Here is a 19383-nt window from a genome sequence, read left to right as displayed (position 1 = left end):
CAGGTGTGTGCCTGCACCACAAATTTGTGTTGTTATGATAGGAGCTGGTATCACCAGTGGTACAATCCATCATTCCTGCACTACACATCATTTTGCTGTTATGGATCTCAATGTTCCGCTTTCCAAACTATAAAAAGTGCAGGAACCAGACCCTTATTTTGGTCCAGTCACCATAGTGGTTGCCCATACATCATGGAATAAAATGTACATTTTTCACATCCATCCACATAGCTCTCCCCCCATTTACATCTCATGCCTCATTTGTCTACCAACCTATCTGTGCTCTCTGTTTTCCAAACTATCTTCTTTGCTTATCTGGATCTCCTATCTCCAAGACATTTCTTGAACTAGACATGTTCCCCTAAGGCTAGGTTCAGATTGCGTTAGTGCAATCCGTTTAGCGCCTAGCGCTAGCGGATTGCGCTAACGCAATGTGTTTTAAAGGGGTCGCGCTAAACGTCCTTGCTCTCGCAGATCTCCGATCTGCGAGAGCGGGGAACGGACCGTGGGCGCGCCTCGGATGCTGCAAGCAGCATCCGCGGCGCGCCACAAAACACCGGCACATCGCTAGCGCGTACCGAAAATGGCACGCGCTAGTGATGCGCGTCCCCATTGCTGTTAATGGGCGCGCTAACGGATGCATTGCACGGCGTTAATTTCGCCGTGCAACGCTGTCCGTTAGGCTAGGTTCCCATTGCGTTAATGGGACCGCGCTAAGAAGTCCCAAATGTCCTCATTTTATATAAACCCTAGATACATCTTTTTAGAAAATCCAATCACATTTCATTAAGTGATTCAAGTCTTATCACTTCGTGCCTTCATTTACCAGTTCCCCCAACACTGCTTCCAACCTAATTCATAGCATATATGTCCATATACAGATACTGACTATAAGGCTGGTGTCCCACTTGCGAGTGCAATCCGAGAAACTCGCGCGAGTCTCGCACCTCAATACCCGGCACTGCCGGCGGCACTTAGGACCGGAGTTCGGCTGCATGTATTTCTATGCAGCTGAACGCTCCGGCCCGAACCGCCGGCGGCAGTGCCGGGTATTGATGTGCGAGTTTCTCGCATTGTAGTTGCAAGTGGGGCACCGGCCTAAAAATTAAACTAGATCAGCCATTACTCCTTCCTACTGCTCACAATCTTCCAACCAACTATTGTGAGAAGCTTGTGGAAAGATATCGCAAACGTTTGACCCAAGTCATTCAGTGTAAGGGCAATGGTACCAAATACTAATGAAATCTCTCATTATTCTGGCATTTGGCAAATATTAATAATTATGGTAATCCTAATTGATCTAAAATGGGAAAGGTTTATTCTGATTTCATGTCAGATATTGAGAAAATATGCAGATGTGTCTTTTATATAGTATAGGTAAACTTCTGGTTTCAACTGTACATAAAAAATGTCAATATTATCAGGTCTCCATCATTTCCACATACTACATGTGAGAAACTATAAGGTAATTCTACAAAATCAGACCCTTATGAATGAAGCGTAGGCATAGATGGCAAGTTCCTGCTCCATGTATAGTTCTTTCTGCAGGATAAATGCCAATCTTAAATAAACAAGAAACTGTTCTCAACACTCCAAGGATATCACAATATCTGTTACCATAAATGGTCTTAGTTTCCAATCTCTTCCAAGTCTAGAAAGTTAGACGTAAGACACATCCTGTGCATCTGATCAGCCAAGTGCTCGTTACTGCATGTCTTGGAATGTTAAATTGCTGGAGAAAATTGCATCATTTTGTAAAAAACTATTGCAATAAAAGAAGTTGACAATAACAGCCACTAATACCCAATATGGAATATACCTGTTGGACGGCAGATCCAAAACCTCAAGCAGTTCATAGCAGGACCTCTGGTATTCTTGTATGTTGAGTTTTGGAGACATTTACTGACGAAAATATGAATTACATGAGGAGCTGAGGATGACATGATGTTCTATAGGGACAGAAAAATCGCGTCATCAATTCTGTGCTCATCAATTTCATTGACCTATGTAAAAAGGCCGGTAAACGCTGAACAAGTTGAATACAGTCGATTAGTGTTCGTTTAGTGGTCTGAAATTGGCTTGTGTAAATGTTTCCTAAATGTTTTCGTGTGATAGCGTAACTTGTTGCACTCCTCCATTTCTGACAGTCCCATAGACTGAAATTTGAGTGGAGGGGAGCAGGATGCTACACAGCCCCCTTCTCAGGATTGTTGAGGGTCCCAGCTTCAAAAACTCCACTCCCCCAGCTGAGGTTTGTTTAGAAAAAAAAACCCTGCAACTTTGCTTTAGGGCTAACGCAGGAGTCTTGGCGGCATAGTCTGAGCACGGACAGCAATACATGAACTAAGCGTGACAACTTCGTATTCTAGGAGGATGGCACACTTGGGTCAGGAGACCTGGGGCCAGTCCATGCTCTGACCCTGTTGTAGGGACATCTGCATAAGCCCTTACTCAGCATTCACAGACCCAGCACTGTCTCTTCCACTGCTCCCGGTATCTGTTATTGTCCTGTAGACAGCACTGAAGCCAATAACGGAGGTCAGCCGCTCGGCCCGAGTTGACACCACGAGCCTCTCGGAACCACCGCGCTCCATTATTGGCTGTGGGGCTGCTGGCCTGACAATAGCGCAGCAGATACCAGGAGCAGCGGTGAAGATTCAGTGCTGGACCCGGGTAGCGCGAGTAACGAAAGTTAGTATTTGAAACAAACTGCTTCACCTATGGCAGTAGGTGCACGCTTCATTTTCTGATCATTTCCAGTGACAAGCAGTTCATTAATTAACTAGCCCTGCTGAGATCTCAAAGCAATTTAGATTGAGGCACATTCATCATTGTGTTAACATCTCTTGAAATACGGTGTTTGCGCCCAAAGCCTCTTTTTTCTGCCACATGCGACTCTGCCAAGGAAAGTTAATGGAGCTTTAAAAATGCATCAACTCGTTTATTAGCCTACTTTTCAAAATACCTTAATTGACAAATTTGCCAATTTTTGGTATTTTAACCCTGTGCACAGTTGGTCAATTTGTTGATGCTCGTGGAAAAGATAATGGCGCACCACTCGACATGCATGTTCCCTCCCAACCTTCCTCACCTTTCCATGCTCGACCAGGCCATGCTGCATAAGTATATGTGCTCTGACTACTTATCTCCCTCAAGATTGGAGTGTGACATGACCTGTATCCAACATTACTACACTAGTAAGGCTGTGTTCCCACAATGAGCTTTTATTGCATTTTTGACGCTGCATATTTTTACTGCAGAAGAAATGCAGAGTCTTAGGCTATGTGCACACGTTGCGGATTTTGCTGCGGATCCGCAGTGGATTTACAAAATTTCCATGCGTTTACAGTACCATGTAAACCTATGGAAAACAAAATCCGCAGTGCACATACTGCGGAAAAAACTGTGCGTAAACGCAGCATTGTTTTTTCCGCAGCATGTCAATTCTTTGTGCGGATTCAGCAGCAGTTTACACCTGCTCCATAATAGGTATCTGCAGGAGTAAAGCCGCATGGGGAATTCGCAAAAAAATCGTGGGAAATCCGCAGTGCGGGTTACCTGTGGATTTACCAAAATCAGTCCGGAAAAATCCGCAGAGTAATCCGCAGCGTGTGCACATGGCCTTAGGCCATGTTAATTTCTCTACGTTGAGTTTTCCGTGTGGAATTTACCCATAGACTTGGATTAGGTGCAGAAATTCCATAGGTAAATAATGCACATGCATTTCCATGGTGGAAACCCATCAAAAATACACATAATCCGCACCTAAGTATGTCAATAAAATTTTATCAAAGCCAAATACCAGGAAGTATCAAAAACAAAGCAGCTTCATTTAAAGCATGACATGCCAAAAAGCAACAAAAACCGCTGTGTCAAAAATGCTATAAAAATACATGATAAAAAACGCAAGTAATGTAATTTAAATAGCTGGAGAAATTCTGCAGCGTTAAAAACTCACCAAAAGCTAATTGTGGGAATGTAGCTTGAAAAACAAACCTTTGTGGATTTGAAATTTTGGGAAAATGTGATTCTGCAGTCCCCCTATCTGTCAGCGACATCATTTAATAAATGGGTCAAAAATAAATCTTCACCAAAAAAAAACAAATATAAACGCAGGAAAGAAAGAACTAAAGGAGAAACACTGTAAAATATGTTGATTCTGAAATATTGCTAATGTGTTTCCTTGCATCGTGGCTGAAAACAACGCTTGTTCAGATGCAAGTGAAGGTATTGTATGGTGCAGCCAAAGTGAACATACCGCGTCCATCAAGAAGTCTGAATTCGGTAAGTTATATAAAGCATGAAAGTGGTGAGCTGAGGAGATTGCTTCCAGTTCATCCAAGCAGAGGTAAAGGCCGTAGTTATACATTGAAATACATGCAGCCGCACACTCTGGTCCTGAGCGCCGGTGGCAGCGCCGGGTATTGATGCGCGAGTTTCTCGCATCACACTCGCAGGTGTGACCCGGCCTTAGGAGCACACTCAACAATATTTCTCGTCCCTGTGCTGTGCATTTTCAAGACTGACAGCATAAGAACTCTTGGGGGGGAATGAATAGTTCCACTAAGGGCTCATACTCATCTGTGGGGAAAACAGATGAGTGCAATCCGATAAAAAAAAATCATATTGCACTTTGTCCAATGATTCTCTGCTCATCTGCTATTTTTTTCTAAGCCGAAATCGGACTGATAAAAAACGCAGCATGTCTATGTATATCGGACGAGACTCGCCAAGGCAAGCCAATGAATGTGATTAAAGAAAAAATGAACGGCACATGGACCATGCGAGTGCAGTCTGATTTTTACACACCCATGTCCTTGAACACCTGACATTTCATCTGCTGCATGCAGTAAAATCATGACCCGACAAAATAGGATAAATAGAATAGATATTTATAAAGAGGTCAGTCACATGTATAATTAGTACAGTGCATGTGTAGCTGTATTTTATTACTAAAATTATGTTCTGAAAAAAAAATGGTGTGTGACCCCCTAAACTTTTACTAACTGGGGGCAGATATTTCTAGCCTGGAAAAGGGGTAATACCCATGGAGATTACTAGGCTATTAATATCACCTCACAGTTGTATAGTAAGCCTTTACTGGTTATTAAAATTGGGGATCCCCAAAAAAATGATGTAGGGTCCTCCTATAATTAATAACCAGCGAAGGTTAGGCAGACAGCTGCGGGATGATATTAATAGCCTAGGAAGGGGCCCCTCCGAGACAAAACATCAGCTCTCAGCCATCCCAGAAATGGCGCATCCATAAGATGCTCCAAATCTGGCACTTAACCTTGGTCTTCCCACTTGCCCTGGTGTGTAGTGTCAGGGTTATATGGGAGCAGTCGATGAGGAGTGGGTGTGCCCGACCATTTCAACTTGGGGTGCAAACCTCCGCTGTCAGGAAGGGAAATGTGAAGGACAAAACCAGTCCCTATCTCCCCTCATTTCTGCTCTTTTTTTATATCACTGTTTTTCTGTGCACTGTTTTTATGTTATGGTTTACATGTATAAGAGCCTCACAGGTTGATCGATTTGGTTGATGATTGAGGGGGCTATGTGGTGGGTCACACTGCATATAGCGGGATGACAGAATACTTACAATAGTCACGGTCTGTCATGTGGCCCCTTGGGAAAATTAATCTCCCACCCCTGCGCTATGTTATATAGTGCTGTTCATAAGGGAAAAATGTGCCGTTATTACTGTCGTTTTCCGTGTAAGGACGTACCCCAGAGCATCTGTGTGTTAGGCTACTTTCACACTAGCGTCGTACGACGCACGTCGCAATGCGTTGTTTTTGTGAAAAAAACGCATCCTGCAAAATTGCTTGCAGGATGCGTTTTTTCTCCATAGACTAACATTAGTGACGCATTGCGATGCTTTGCCACACGTTGCAACCGTCGTGCGACGGTTGCGTCGTGTTGTGGCGTACCGTCAGCACCAAAAAAAGTTGCATGTAACGTTTTTTGGTGCGTTGTGTCCACCATTTCCGACCGCACATGCGTGGCCAGAACTCCGCCCCCTCCTCCCCGCAGCTCAGAATAGGGCAGCAGATGCGTTGAAAAACTGCATCCGCTGCCCCCGTTGTGCGGCACATTCACAGTATGCGTCGGTACGTCGCAATGTCGCATTGCGACGTGCGTCGTACGACGCTAGTGTGAAAGTAGCCTTAGTCACATGATCTATCGGGTGGGGGGGTTCATGTGACATGTCACGTGATACATCAGGTACTTGGCGGACCCATGCCTTCTAAACTGCCCCGGGCCCTGGCTACTCTTAATCCACCCCTGGTTATGAAAGTTCCAACAAAGAAGCATTTTGCTCTCTGGACTGAACACAGTAAGTATTAGGTCAGGATAGGTTTTTAACCTGTAAATGTTGTAGACAATCACTGCGAGCAGAGATCTTGAAAGGTTTGGTAAATTAAAATGTTATATTGCTCCAAATGCTCAATTACATCTAATATAAAATTTTAGGTAAAATATTGGAGTACAAGAACATACGCTGCCAGCACTTCCTGCGCCAGTGTTTCCTTGCATACGGTGTACACACAGCAGTCTTCAGTTAGGCAAATTATTATGTAGGGAGTGTCCTGCCGACAAGTCACACACATCCACTCTCTACAGGTCAATGAGTCTCACATGCAGCCTGATGCTCGCAGCGTTACCTGTGTCTGCTGCTGGATGGTAAGTACATTGTCACAGACCCTACAGGGAATAGAAAAACATGTTTGTATTCATTGATCCGATACCAGTGACCCTCGTGTCAATAACTGTGTGAAAGGCAAATACTTAACGTTTCATGTAATATGTAGCGTTGGTTAATGACTTATAGGAATACAGAACTTTCCACAGTTTTAGGAATGAACCTGGCTAGCTTGACTATTCTATAATTTAGCTTTGACTGCTGTTGACCGTATGAATAGCATTTCCCTAATATGTCTTTTCTGTGTCTGTGTGCACCGCACCTTGTAATATTACTACAGGGCGTGTCGGAAATTTAGGATTAACTGGTTTGATGCATGGGCAAGTGAATCTTCTGTTAAGTCTAATCTAATGACTGATTAATGTACGAGCTGATCGTTTGTTCTTCTGCACACTGATGGCTTTTATGAGCGAGAACTGAAACCGCATCCAACAAAAAGTGCATAAAAGCCATGTTCACTGAAAAAAAAAAAAAACATTAAAAATTAATGTGAAGCAAGTCGCGCAATATTGTTATATGATTTCTTGGTAAAGTGTCATGACAGGCATCATAAAAAGGATTCTATTTTATCTTATCAACAGGAGAAAGGTCATTCAGGTTTCATGGTCATTAATCCCTTTTAAAGACTGACCGCCATATTGTGTTTTTACGTCGGTCGCTACACTTCGGAGGTGCCACCTAGTATGGAGGCTTCGGAGCATCAGTTCTCTAGGTCTCTAATCACCAGATCGCTGTCACGACCATTAACAAGAACAAAGAATAAAGTGTATAATTATACAAATTAGATAAATATAACTTGTACGCATATATTAAAATCATGATTATAGGACTCGCCCCATATAAAATCCATCCTTATATACCATAATTAATCACCAGTCTCGGCGTCCTCCATGCGCTGGTGCGCGTGTACATTGCATGATCGGACAAGACACTAATCAAAGTAACCATAGAAGTCAAATAACACATCTGCACTATAAAGTCTTTGTTCAAACCGAACCCAGGATAAGAACAAAATGAGCAAATACCCTGCAGTAAGTGAATAAATAGTAATAGTACATGTAAATATGGTCGCCATCACACGTCCATATAAAACTGGTAGCGGAAGAAACCATACTGGTGTCAGTGTTTTTCCAGTATAGCTTAAAATAAAAAAAGGCAAAACTTCTGCTATACTTTGCAATGTTAAACATGTACAGCACATAGATGCCATCCACGTACTGTGCATGTTTTACCCGGACCCATAGACATGTATTGACCCTTGTCATCTGTGCTCCCAGTAATGGACATGTCTCCATGTGGTTTACACGGACACACAGTACTTGTAAAGACCCAAACATGTGCATAGCAGCATAGGGTCTAATGGGTATATGTGGCATGATTGAAAAAAAATGGATGCCACACGGACATGTGTAGGGGGCCTAATATACGGTACTTAACATTGTTTTGGTTAAAAAAGATTAAAAGCCATCCCACCGTGACTAGGTGTACCCAATCGGGATGGTACCTGACTTTTGTAGTTCACCTCACTATGTGTCCGCAGACATAAAAATAGGTGAGGGCAGAGTCGGACCTGAACAGTTGGGACCCAGGTCCGACTCTGCCCTTATCTATTTCTACATCTGCTGACACATAGTGATTTGAACTACAACAGTTAGGTCCCGTCCTGATTGGGTACACCTTGTTGTGGGATGTTTTTACACCCTATGTTATTTACGTGTACTATTACTATTTATTCACTTACTACAGGGTAATAGTACACGTAAAGAACATATACTTAACATTTGCTCATTTTGATTTTATCTTATGTACTTTTTGTTAAATGGCCCCAGTGTGAATGTGCACCCACATATTAGACTTAGATCAACATATGCTCTGGCTCAATGTTTTTTGTTTTAAGTTTTGTTCAGTAGCGCTATGTTGTTTTGAGGCAGAACCTCATCATTAGCATGAAACTTTTGTGCATGCTCTCTCAACTGTTGCTAATTAACACTGCCATTTTTAAGATGCGGAAAAAGTGACGAGCTTTTCTCTATGTAGTAAAAAAAAAGTGGGGGGAGGTATCGCCATATGGAGCCTTCTAATATAAAATCGCCCTATTGAAATCATCATCTAATAATAAAAAAAATATAAATAGTGCCACGAGTACCAGGTAAGTAAGGGATGTGAACCCACTCATCAAAGGTATTGGGCATATTGATACATAAATATCACTATGAGCCACAACTCCCTCCAAAAGCTCTTTCGACATGAACTAAAGCCATCGTCTGGGGGTATAAAGTTCAGAATAAATGTAGGTGAAATCTCTGCCAGTGCGATCACGAGGCAATTGCTCCTTTTCTGGAATTTATAAGGGAAGCACATTGTGTGCCCCATTTAAACAGACATTCATGACCGATGGTGTGCTGGTTACTATGATCCCATCATTAATACCTAGTGTCCTACAGATAGATGTACCAGTGAAAGGGGAATAAATATAGGTGAAAATAAGGTAATATATGTCACATATGGATGAAAGATGGTATTTATACATAAAGTAAAAAATATTAATATGTAAATATATTCTAGAGGACCCATATTTGCCAGGGACAACTATGCCAGACTGGTCAGAAGACCAAAAGAAACAATACAATGGGGGAAAGGAGGATATTAGGGATTTTCCATGGCATAAGATGTTTCAAAATTCTCTAGGAAATAAAAAACAAATATACAAGTACACGTACAGTGCATAACTTAAAGAGAATCTGTTAGGAGGTTTTTGCTATGTAATTTGAGGACCGCATGAGGTAGGGGTTAAACACAGAATTCAAGGATGTGTGGCATATCAAGCTGTGTGATGTTTACTGACACTGAAGGTTTTATCTCCTGGTGATCATCCTTGCTGTGATTAGCTGGCACTTGTCCGACTCCACCCCCTCCTGTGATAAGCAGCTGACTGTCTATAGACAATGTACAAACAGAGCCTGGTGTGCGCAGGGGAAGGTTTCTCAGCTTTGTTACATTGCTAAAGCTAAAAACCCGGTGTCAGAATTGCTGCACTCAGTAAACTCTCTCTGCCTACATCATGCTGCTCTCAGATTAGGTAGCAAACACCTGCTGACAGGTTCCCTTTAAAAAAAAAACCTATATACCAAAGGGGCATTAAATAATCAAAATAACCTAGACTTCTGAGAAGCCAGCAGTTCTACATTGGTCCATATCACAAAATATTGTTAATTTTAAAGTCAACATTGAAACAGGAAGCCTAAAAACACAGGAGCTGTGCGCTCCTGTAGGCAAGATGATAATTTCGGTTTTGCCTAAGGTTTTGATAGGGTAAAGGCCCCTTCACATTTAGCGACGCTGCAGCGATACCGACAACGATCCGAATCGCTGCAGCGTCGCTGTTTGGTCGCTGGAGAGCTGTCACACAGACCGCTCTCCAGCGACCAACGATGCCGGTAACCAGGGTAAACATCGGGTAACTAAGCGCAGGGCCGCGCTTAGTAACCCGATGTTTACCCTGGTTACCATGCTAAAAGTAAAAAAAAACAAACACTAGATACTTACCTACCGCTGTCTGTCCTCCAGCGCTGCGCTCTGCTTCTCTGCTCTCCTCCTGTACTGTCTGGGAGCCGGAAAGCAGAGCGGTGACGTCACCGCTCTGCTTTCCGGCTCACAGCCAGTACAGGAGGAGTGCAGAGCGCAGCGCTGGAGGACAGACAGCGGTAGGTAAGTATCTAGTGTTTGTTTTTTTTTACTTTTAGCATGGTAACCAGGGTAAACATCGGGTTACTAAGCACGGCCCTGCGCTTAGTTACCCGATGTTTACCCTGGTTACCAGTGAAGACATCGCTGGATCAGTGTCACACACGCCGATCCAGCGATGTCAGCAGGGAGTCCAGTGACGAAATAAAGTTCTGGACTTTATTCAGCGACCAACGATCTCCCAGCAGGGGCCTGATCGTTGGTCGCTGTCACACATAACGATTTCATTAACGATATCGTTGCTACGTCACAAATAGCAACGATATCGTTAACAATATCGTTATGTGTGAAGGTACCTTTAACGATATGAAAGAAAAGGAATTATGAGTTTAGAATAACTTCAGTGACCAGTGTGAAAATTGCAAGATTTCATTTCTTAAGAAAAACAATTAGGGCCTGTTGCCCAATATGACCCTTGCCATACCTGTATTTCCTGCTGATATGACAGGTGACGACAGTTGTACACTGATAACTATTGCACAAGTGTTCTCTTGTACTCTTACATCTACATGCCATTGTTATGGGAACTTCTGAAACAATTCACAAAAGCAGATAGGGCTTATCACAAGAGCCAGTGAGAATGGGGGACTCAATCTCTGCAGTTGAAACTTGCTTGGAATAAAATCTAAATGACTACAATAGTGTGTTTATATTAACCACTGTGCACACAGCCGGAGAATGTGTAGGGCTATGCATTAGCATCTGGGCCATTATCTAGATTTCCCATCTCCAAAAATGCCCCCAACAAGACCTTATACAGCGGCAGGTTTAGTGGCTTTGTCAGCGTGCATCTACCTACTGCTAAAAAAATAAACTGCACTGATAATGCTGGTCCTACATTATTAGTGCAGTTTCCAAGGTTAGAAGAGTAATAGGACCTCTGACATATGGTCACATAACTAAGGGTACCGTCACACAGTGGCATTTTGATCGCTACAACGGCACGATCCGTGACGTTCCAGCGATATAGTTACGATCTCGCAGTGTCTGACACGCTCCTGCGATCAGGGACCCCGCTGAGAATCGTACGTCGTAGCAGATCGTTTAAAACTTTCTTTCGTCGTCTAGTGTCCCGCTGTGGCGGCATGATCGCATGGTGTAACAAAGGTGTGCACGATATTGTATACGATGTGCGCATAGTAACCAACGACTTCTACATCGCACATACGTCATGAAATTATCGCTCCAGCGTCGTACATTGCAAAGTGTGACAGCAGTCTACGACGCTGGAGCGTCACGGATCGTGCCGTCGTAGCGATCAAAATGCCACTGTGTGACGGTACCCTAAAGGTCCTTCACCTTAAAGAGAGTGTGAAGAACTAACGAAGAGGAGAGAGACTTGTATGTCCTCTATACCCTTTCTGCATATGGCTGTCTGTGCTTCTAATACAGTGCGTGTAATATACGGTATATGTGTGTTGTGCATTACGGTATGAGCAAAGTGTATGGGATTTACATAAATCTCACGCCTATCGTGGGTTTTTTTCTTTGCTACAAATTTAAAATCTGCAACGTGTTAATTTCTTTGGACACACTTTCTTTAATTACACAGCCTCCTGAAATGATGCCACAATGTTTTCTTTCACTTGACAATCACTGCTTGTGTTCACCTAGTGATATAACAAACTGCAGGATGTTACATAACTGTAAAGTGCTTTTGCAGTCGTATCCTCATTGTCTCAGTTTGCAACCTGCAAATGACATAGAAATTAATGTGTCTGTATGCAGAGTGTATGCAAAGTATGTGCATGTGTCCTATAAAATACTTTGAAGAAAGTTTACATCACAGGGGCACATATAAATCACCGCATGTAAAATGTAATAAGAGTTGCCACCAGCCAAAAAGGGGGGCTCATTCAGACCTGTGTCTGATAATGTAGGGCAACCACAGATGCAAAACTATGAATATGTTCGGGTTTTTTTTCTGTTTCCATTATCAGTCTCTCACTTTTAATTGTTCAATTTTTATGTCAAAGGATTAACTTTCTTTTGCCGTTTTTGTAATGTTTCAGAAATACAGAATACAAACCAAATTTGCATTTGTGAACTAATGCAAAAACAGAACTTGCATTTTTATTTCCAACCCATTCACTTGGGCTAAAAACACCCTGAATCATGCTATGCGCTGGGAAAAAAAACTTGCGTATAAAAAGCAGATTCGACTAAAACCATCTACACATAATAACAACTTTTATAAATAACTAGATGGTGGCCCGATTCTAACGCATCGGGTATTCTAGAATGCACAGCCACGTAGTATATAGCACAGCCACGTAGTATGTAGCACAGCCACGTAGTATGTAGCACAGCCACGTAGTATGTAGCACAGCCACGTAGTATGTAGCACAGCCACGTAGTATGTAGCACAGCCACGTAGTATGTAGCACAGCCACGTAGTATGTAGCACAGCCACGTAGTATGTAGCACAGCCACGTAGTATGTAGCACAGCCACGTAGTATGTAGCACAGCCACGTAGTATGTAGCACAGCCACGTAGTATGTAGCACAGCCACGTAGTATGTAGCACAGCCACGTAGTATGTAGCACAGCCACGTGTAGTACGTAGCACAGCCACGTGTAGTACGTAGCACAGCCACGTAGTACGTAGCACAGCCCACGTAGTACGCAGCACAGCCCACGTAGTACGTAGCACAGCCCACGTAGTACGTAGCACAGCCACGTAGTATATAGCACAGCCACGTAGTATATAGCACAGCCCACGTAGTATATAGCAATGTGGGCACCATATCCCTGTTAAAAAAAAAACTGTTAAAATAAAAAATAGTTATATACTCACCTTCAGTCGGCTCCCGGATCCAGCCCAGGCCTTTACCGATGCTCTTTGCGACGCTCCGTTCCCAGTAATGCTTTGCAGCAATAACCCGTGATCATGTAGCGGTCTCATGAGACCGCCACATGATCTTGGCTCATTACCGCAATGCATTCTTGGGTCCGGAGCGTGAGAATCGGGAAAGGCTGGGGCGGACGGCAGCGGACTTCGGAAGGTGAGAATGTAATGTGTTTTTTTTATTACGTTTAACATTGTATGTTTTTACTATTGATGCAGCATCAATAGTAAAAAGTGAAGCGGTGTTTAAATCCCGTCCCAAGCTCGCTGATTCGACCAGCCACCCAGGATTTCCATTACAGACAAAGACGGAAGTACCCCTTAGGCAATTATATATAAACTAGCTGTTTCCAGCCAGCTAGCGCTCGGCACGCTCATTGCTATCTAATTAACGCTGCTGGTGATTAAACTAAAGTAAATAATGACAACATTCAATAGCGCTTACGCAGGTGGTAAATTAACTTAAAATGAAGTTAATAACAATAATAATCATTAAAAATCTGAATAATACTAATAATACATTTTATTCGCAGTGTAAAATCAAAAACAAACTGGATTCAGTAAGATGTGCGTTTTGGTGATGTGATGGGGGTGGGATTATGTGGTGATGTGGTGGGGGGCAGGATTATGTGTGGTGATGTGGGCGCAGGATTATGTGTGGTGATGTGGGCGCAGGATTATGTGTGGTGATGTGGGCGCAGGATTATGTGTGGTGATGTGGGCGCAGGATTATGTGTGGTGATGTGGTGGGGGCAGGATTATGTGTGGTGATGTGGCGGGGGGGCAGGATTATGTGTGGTGGGGGGCAGGATTATGTGTGGTGATGTGGCGGGGGGCAGGATTATGTGTGGTGATGTGGTGGGGGCAGGATTATGTGTGGTGATGTGGTGGGGGCAGGATTATGTGTGGTGATGTGGTGGGGGCAGGATTATGTGTGGTGATGTGGCGGGGGGCAGGATTATGTGTGGTGATGTGGCGGGGGGGCAGGATTATGTGTGGTGGGGGGCAGGATTATGTGTGGTGATGTGGCGGGGGGCAGGATTATGTGTGGTGATGTGGTGGGGGCAGGATTATGTGTGGTGATGTGGTGGGGGCAGGATTATGTGTGGTGATGTGGCGGGGGGCAGGATTATGTGTGGTGATGTGGCGGGGGGCAGGATTATGTGTGGTGATGTGGCGGGGGGCAGGATTATGTGTGGTGATGTGGCGGGGGGGCAGGATTATGTGTGGTGGGGGGCAGGATTATGTGTGGTGATGTGGCGGGGGGCAGGATTATGTGTGGTGATGTGGTGGGGGCAGGATTATGTGTGGTGATGTGGCGGGGGGCAGGATTATGTGTGGTGATGTGGTGGGGGCAGGATTATGTGTGGTGATGTGGCGGGGGGCAGGATTATGTGTGGTGATGTGGTGGGGGCAGGATTATGTGTGGTGATGTGGTGGGGGCAGGATTATGTGTGGTGATGTGGTGGGGGCAGGATTATGTGTGGTGATGTGGCGGGGGGCAGGATTATGTGTGGTGATGTGGCGGGGGGCAGGATTATGTGTGGTGATGTGGCGGGGGGCAGGATTATGTGTGGTGATGTGGCGGGGGGCAGGATTATGTGTGGTGATGTGGCGGGGGGCAGGATTATGTGTGGTGATGTGGCGGGGGGCAGGATTATGTGTGGTGATGTGGCGGGGGGCAGGATTATGTGTGGTGATGTGGTGGGGGCAGGATTATGTGTGGTGATGTGGCGGGGGGCAGGATTATGTGTGGTGATGTGGTGGGGGCAGGATTATGTGTGGTGATGGCAGGATTATGTGTGGTGATGTGGTGGGGGCAGGATTATGTGTGGTGATGTGGTGGGTAGGATTATGTGTGGTGATGTGGTTGGCGGGATTGTGTGTGTGGGGGGTGGGATTGTGTGTGGTGATGTGGGGTGGATTGTGTGTGGTAATGTGGTGGGGGTGGGATTGTGTGCGGTAACTGGGTGGGGGGCGGGATTGTGTGTGGTAATGGGGTGGGGGGCAGAGCTACTGTGCAGGGGGCGGGATTAGCGAGTAATCACGATGCCTCATATATATATAGATTAAATAATTCAGATCCATTATACACAAGTGTAAATTAACCATATCTCGGACAACCAAAAGAACGACAATTGCAAAATTGAAGGAGTTTGTATGAAATTTTGAGAATATGAAAAAAAAAAGGGCTGAGTCATTGTATCCAAGTATAAATACACTTGGCTTGATTCATCAAGGCCGGCATTGTTCATGCTAGTCTTCATGAGGGAGCATGCTGAAGTCAGACGCTCCTTCATGAAGAGGCGTATGAATCATGAGCGCTGGATGAGTGGCATGCATCGCACCACAGTGGAGTAAGAATTGTGGGGTACTGAATGCTGCCACTCGTCACGGGACGCCAGAAGTCGCAAAATTTAAGTTCAGCTCTGAGTTTGCTACTTTCTAAGCTTTTACTACAGATTTCTGGTGTGAAAGCTTTGATGAATCAGGACCACAGTCCGTAAAACTGTTTGCTATTAAATGCTTGCTCTTGGGGTAGTTTAGGTGGTAGATTTTGGCATCTCCACGCAGAACATTGCAAAGAATAAAATCTGCAGCGTAAATTCATATACTACGGATTTAATTTGACATGCTATAGATTTTTGCATCTGGATGACATTTGTTGTAATCTTATCCATTTTGCTGGTACTACAACGTCACTGCTAATTTTCCACTCAGAAAATATGGATGGAAAATTTGCAGCAAATGTGCCATGTATGATCATATATATGCTGCATGGTTATAGACAGAATTGCCTTTTAAAAAGAAAACTACTACAAAAAAGTTTAAAAAAAACTACAAAAAAAAGTGACTACAATCAAATCCTGTGTAGTCTGATCCCAAAGGTCTTCCTTTCGATCTCCTTGTATTTCCTGACTGCAGCAGACTACACAGGATTTATATGCCATCTTTAACCATGAAGACGCATACAGAAGTGTAAGAATTGTGCGCACAAAACTATAGGAAGTTTTTAAATCTATTTTCAAAGTAGTTGTATTATCACATTTATCAGCTCACTGAAGCACAAAGCAAAAAAGCATAATGTTTAAAACCATAGTCTGTCAGCACAAAACGACTGATCAAACCAAATACATAGCCTTAAACAAAATCATTTTTCAATGTTCAAGTCTGTGGCTATGGTTGCCAGAAATCATTCTTTAATTTAATGATAATGAGATAATCAGTGCAACCTGGGCGTAGCCAAATAGTTCAGCACTCCTTACCACCTGCTTTTTCCACATCTATTCTGTTTAGCCAGAGCTGTCAATAAAGAAAGTAGGGGGCAGAGACAGATGCAAGACAAAGTGAACTGTTCGGCCATATCCAGGGTGCAATAAGCCCCTCATTAGCAAGTATGAACAAAAAAGAATTCTTACAAATTTGGACACTAAATATGATTTTTATTAGCGCTACGACCCCTACAAGGTGCTGTACTTAGTTTGAACAGTCAGTAAGTTTTTACTGACTCCTTTTAAATACACTACATTCCCCCCCCCCCCTTCCCGAGCTTCCAGCTGTTGAAATGTTTTATATTAGGGAGCTTGGTTTGGTTCTACAATGAGAATAGTCACTTAGGAATATAATTGTAGTTTCTATTTTGCACCAGTCATTCGGAGTAAAGAATGGAGGTTACATTCCAGGCGTTTTGACTTTGTTCACAGTACGTATTTATGTACACTCATGTTGTTGGTACATTTCCTCTAGTTTGTACTAGCTATGTTAATATATACATACATTATATTACAGGGGCAGGGTTCAGAAAACAGTAGAGGTAGTTATTTTTAATAAAAATATAAATAAAAGAAACAATGTTGCAGTGGAGATGCATCCTACATACAGTATTTGTCTATAGACATGTTCCTAAACATAATAATGACAACCTCCATTCTCTTTACTCTACAGCAGGGGTCCCCAACTCCAGTCCTCAAGGCCCACCAACAGGTCATGTTTTCAGGATTTCCTTTGCATTGCACAGGTGATGCAATTTTTACCTGGGCAAGACTAAGGAAATCCTGAAAACATGACATGTTGGTGGGCCTTGAAGACTGGAGTTGGGGACCCCTGCCCTACAGGGTGCCTTCGGAGAGCACACTTTTGAATAAATACATTTTATTTATAATTTTTTTTTGAAAGAATGACCTCCAATTACATTGTCTTTCTGAATAATTTGGGGTTATAATGCAAGCTTAGTTGGCTTTATAATGAAGCAGGGTCTGGGCCAACACAGGACAAGATGTGGTCTTCAAGCCAGGTGGGTGCACAGATTAGGATTATTACCATGTAACAGCCGGTGCTGAATAAATGATTTACAGATCATTTGCAGCCCAACCAACGCCCTGTCGTCACCTTTTTCTCTAATAAGTAAATTATTAAAAATCTAAGGCCCGGATAATCTTATCAGGGTAAGTCACTGATCCATGAGTTAAAACCCTAAGAAAGGAACCTGTAAATATCTTAATGCATGGAATATGAGAGCTTCTGCCATTAGGAATCAGTTAATAAAGAGGTAATGGGCACTCATGAAATAGTCCTCTCTGTAAGGGCTCATGCAGACAAGCTTATAAATCAGAAGTGAGCGGTCCGATTTTTTTTTTTTTTTTTTTTTTTTTTTCTTTTTAAACAATAGATTTTTATCGGAGAATTATTCAATTAACAAACATGTACAATGTAGTGATCAAATTACGAACATTTAGTTGGGAGGAGTACAAAGGCAAGGATTAACATAACTGGCAGGAAGGAATAGAGGGTAAAGGAGGGCGGAAGGAGCCCGAGGTGAGGGGTACTAGAGTCTAGTCAATATGATGAATTAGGACGAGTCTGAGGAGTCAGGAGCATGTAGACAAAATGATGGTGTGGTGAAGGGGGTTGGCGTATTCTGCCCAGGGAAGCCAAATTTTCTCGAATTTACAGACTTTATCCATAAGTATGGTAGATAATTTTTAATTGATCATACACCAAGAAAGGAGTCTCTTGACTTCTGATAAATCTAAATCTGATTTTTTTTTTTTTCCCAGGCCAATGCTTTAGTTTGCTTGGCCATTACGAATATGAATGAGATGTGGATGTGTTCAGGGATATTAGGAATATGTTTATTAAGTAAGGCCTCCCAAGGGTTTTTTTTAAGGTTAGTATTTGTGACTGAGAGAATAAGGTTGTATACTCTAGTCTAAAATCTGCGCACCATGGAGCACATCCACCAAATATGGTGACTATCCCTGTCAGAATCGCAACCTCAAACAATTGGGAGAGCAGTCAGGCACTGCCTTGGCCACTCTTGCTGGGGTTAGGAACCATCTTTAACACCTTATGGTTTCTCTCTAGCATTAAGGTATTTAGAATTTCACCGGTTGAAGAGGACCAAATCTGAGGCTGTTCTGGGTCTGTAAGGGCAGAACCGATATCAGACTCTTAGCGAGAGATATAAGATAACTTACACCTGTGTGAGGTGTAATTGATATGTGAGTAGAGGAGTGAGATGGTATCTGAGGCGTGTGGATTCTGACGTAACCTTTATTCGAAAGGAACGAACGTATAAGGCGAGGTGAAGTTTCTCAGAAGTGTGGTAATAAAGTTCTTCACTTGTAAATAGCAGAATATTTCTCTAAGAGGGAGTTTGTGCTTTTCTTGGAGGCCTAGGAATGGAATAATACCATTAACATTAAATAAGTGGTGGACTTTTGTGATCCCTGCAGCTACCCATAAGCAAAAGTTCAAGAGACACTCATTTCCTGGGGGAAACTGTGAATTGCCCCAAAGTGGGGCGAGAGGCAGGAAGGGGCAGATTACGCTTGAGAAATATTTTAGGGAATTCCATATTTTAAGTGAGTGTGATAGAATTGGATTCATAATTTGTTTGCGTTGTGTTGGGAGGATCCATAATAACGCGTCAAGGGTCATTAGGTGACACTCGGTGGCTTCTAAGGAAAGCCACTGTGGGGGATCTAAGTAAGCATGGTATAGAGTTAATTGGGCTAGCTGTGCTTCCTGGTAATATTTGGAAGACAGATGTAGGTTCTTGCAATTATGAAATTGTGAACGAAGT

The 19383-nt window shown here is 43.1% G+C and overlaps 1 protein-coding gene across 1 annotated transcript in view; it reads left to right on the top strand.

Annotated features, from left to right (window-relative positions):
- The first annotated feature begins 6582 nt into the window (after positions 1–6582).
- The window catches only part of LOC138648981 (alpha-1,6-mannosyl-glycoprotein 4-beta-N-acetylglucosaminyltransferase-like), a 65183-nt gene continuing 52382 nt past the window's right edge, over positions 6583–19383 (top strand). Inside the window, exon 1 of the mRNA XM_069739002.1 lies at positions 6583–6687. The gene's annotated coding sequence lies outside the window, so the exon portion shown is untranslated. The remainder of the gene's footprint in view (positions 6688–19383) is intronic.

Source organism: Ranitomeya imitator, chromosome 9, assembly GCF_032444005.1.
Source record: "Ranitomeya imitator isolate aRanImi1 chromosome 9, aRanImi1.pri, whole genome shotgun sequence".
Taxonomy (NCBI): domain Eukaryota; kingdom Metazoa; phylum Chordata; class Amphibia; order Anura; family Dendrobatidae; genus Ranitomeya; species Ranitomeya imitator.
The sequence above is the reverse complement of the archived record's forward strand: the minus strand, read 5'-3'. Positions and strand labels throughout refer to the sequence as shown.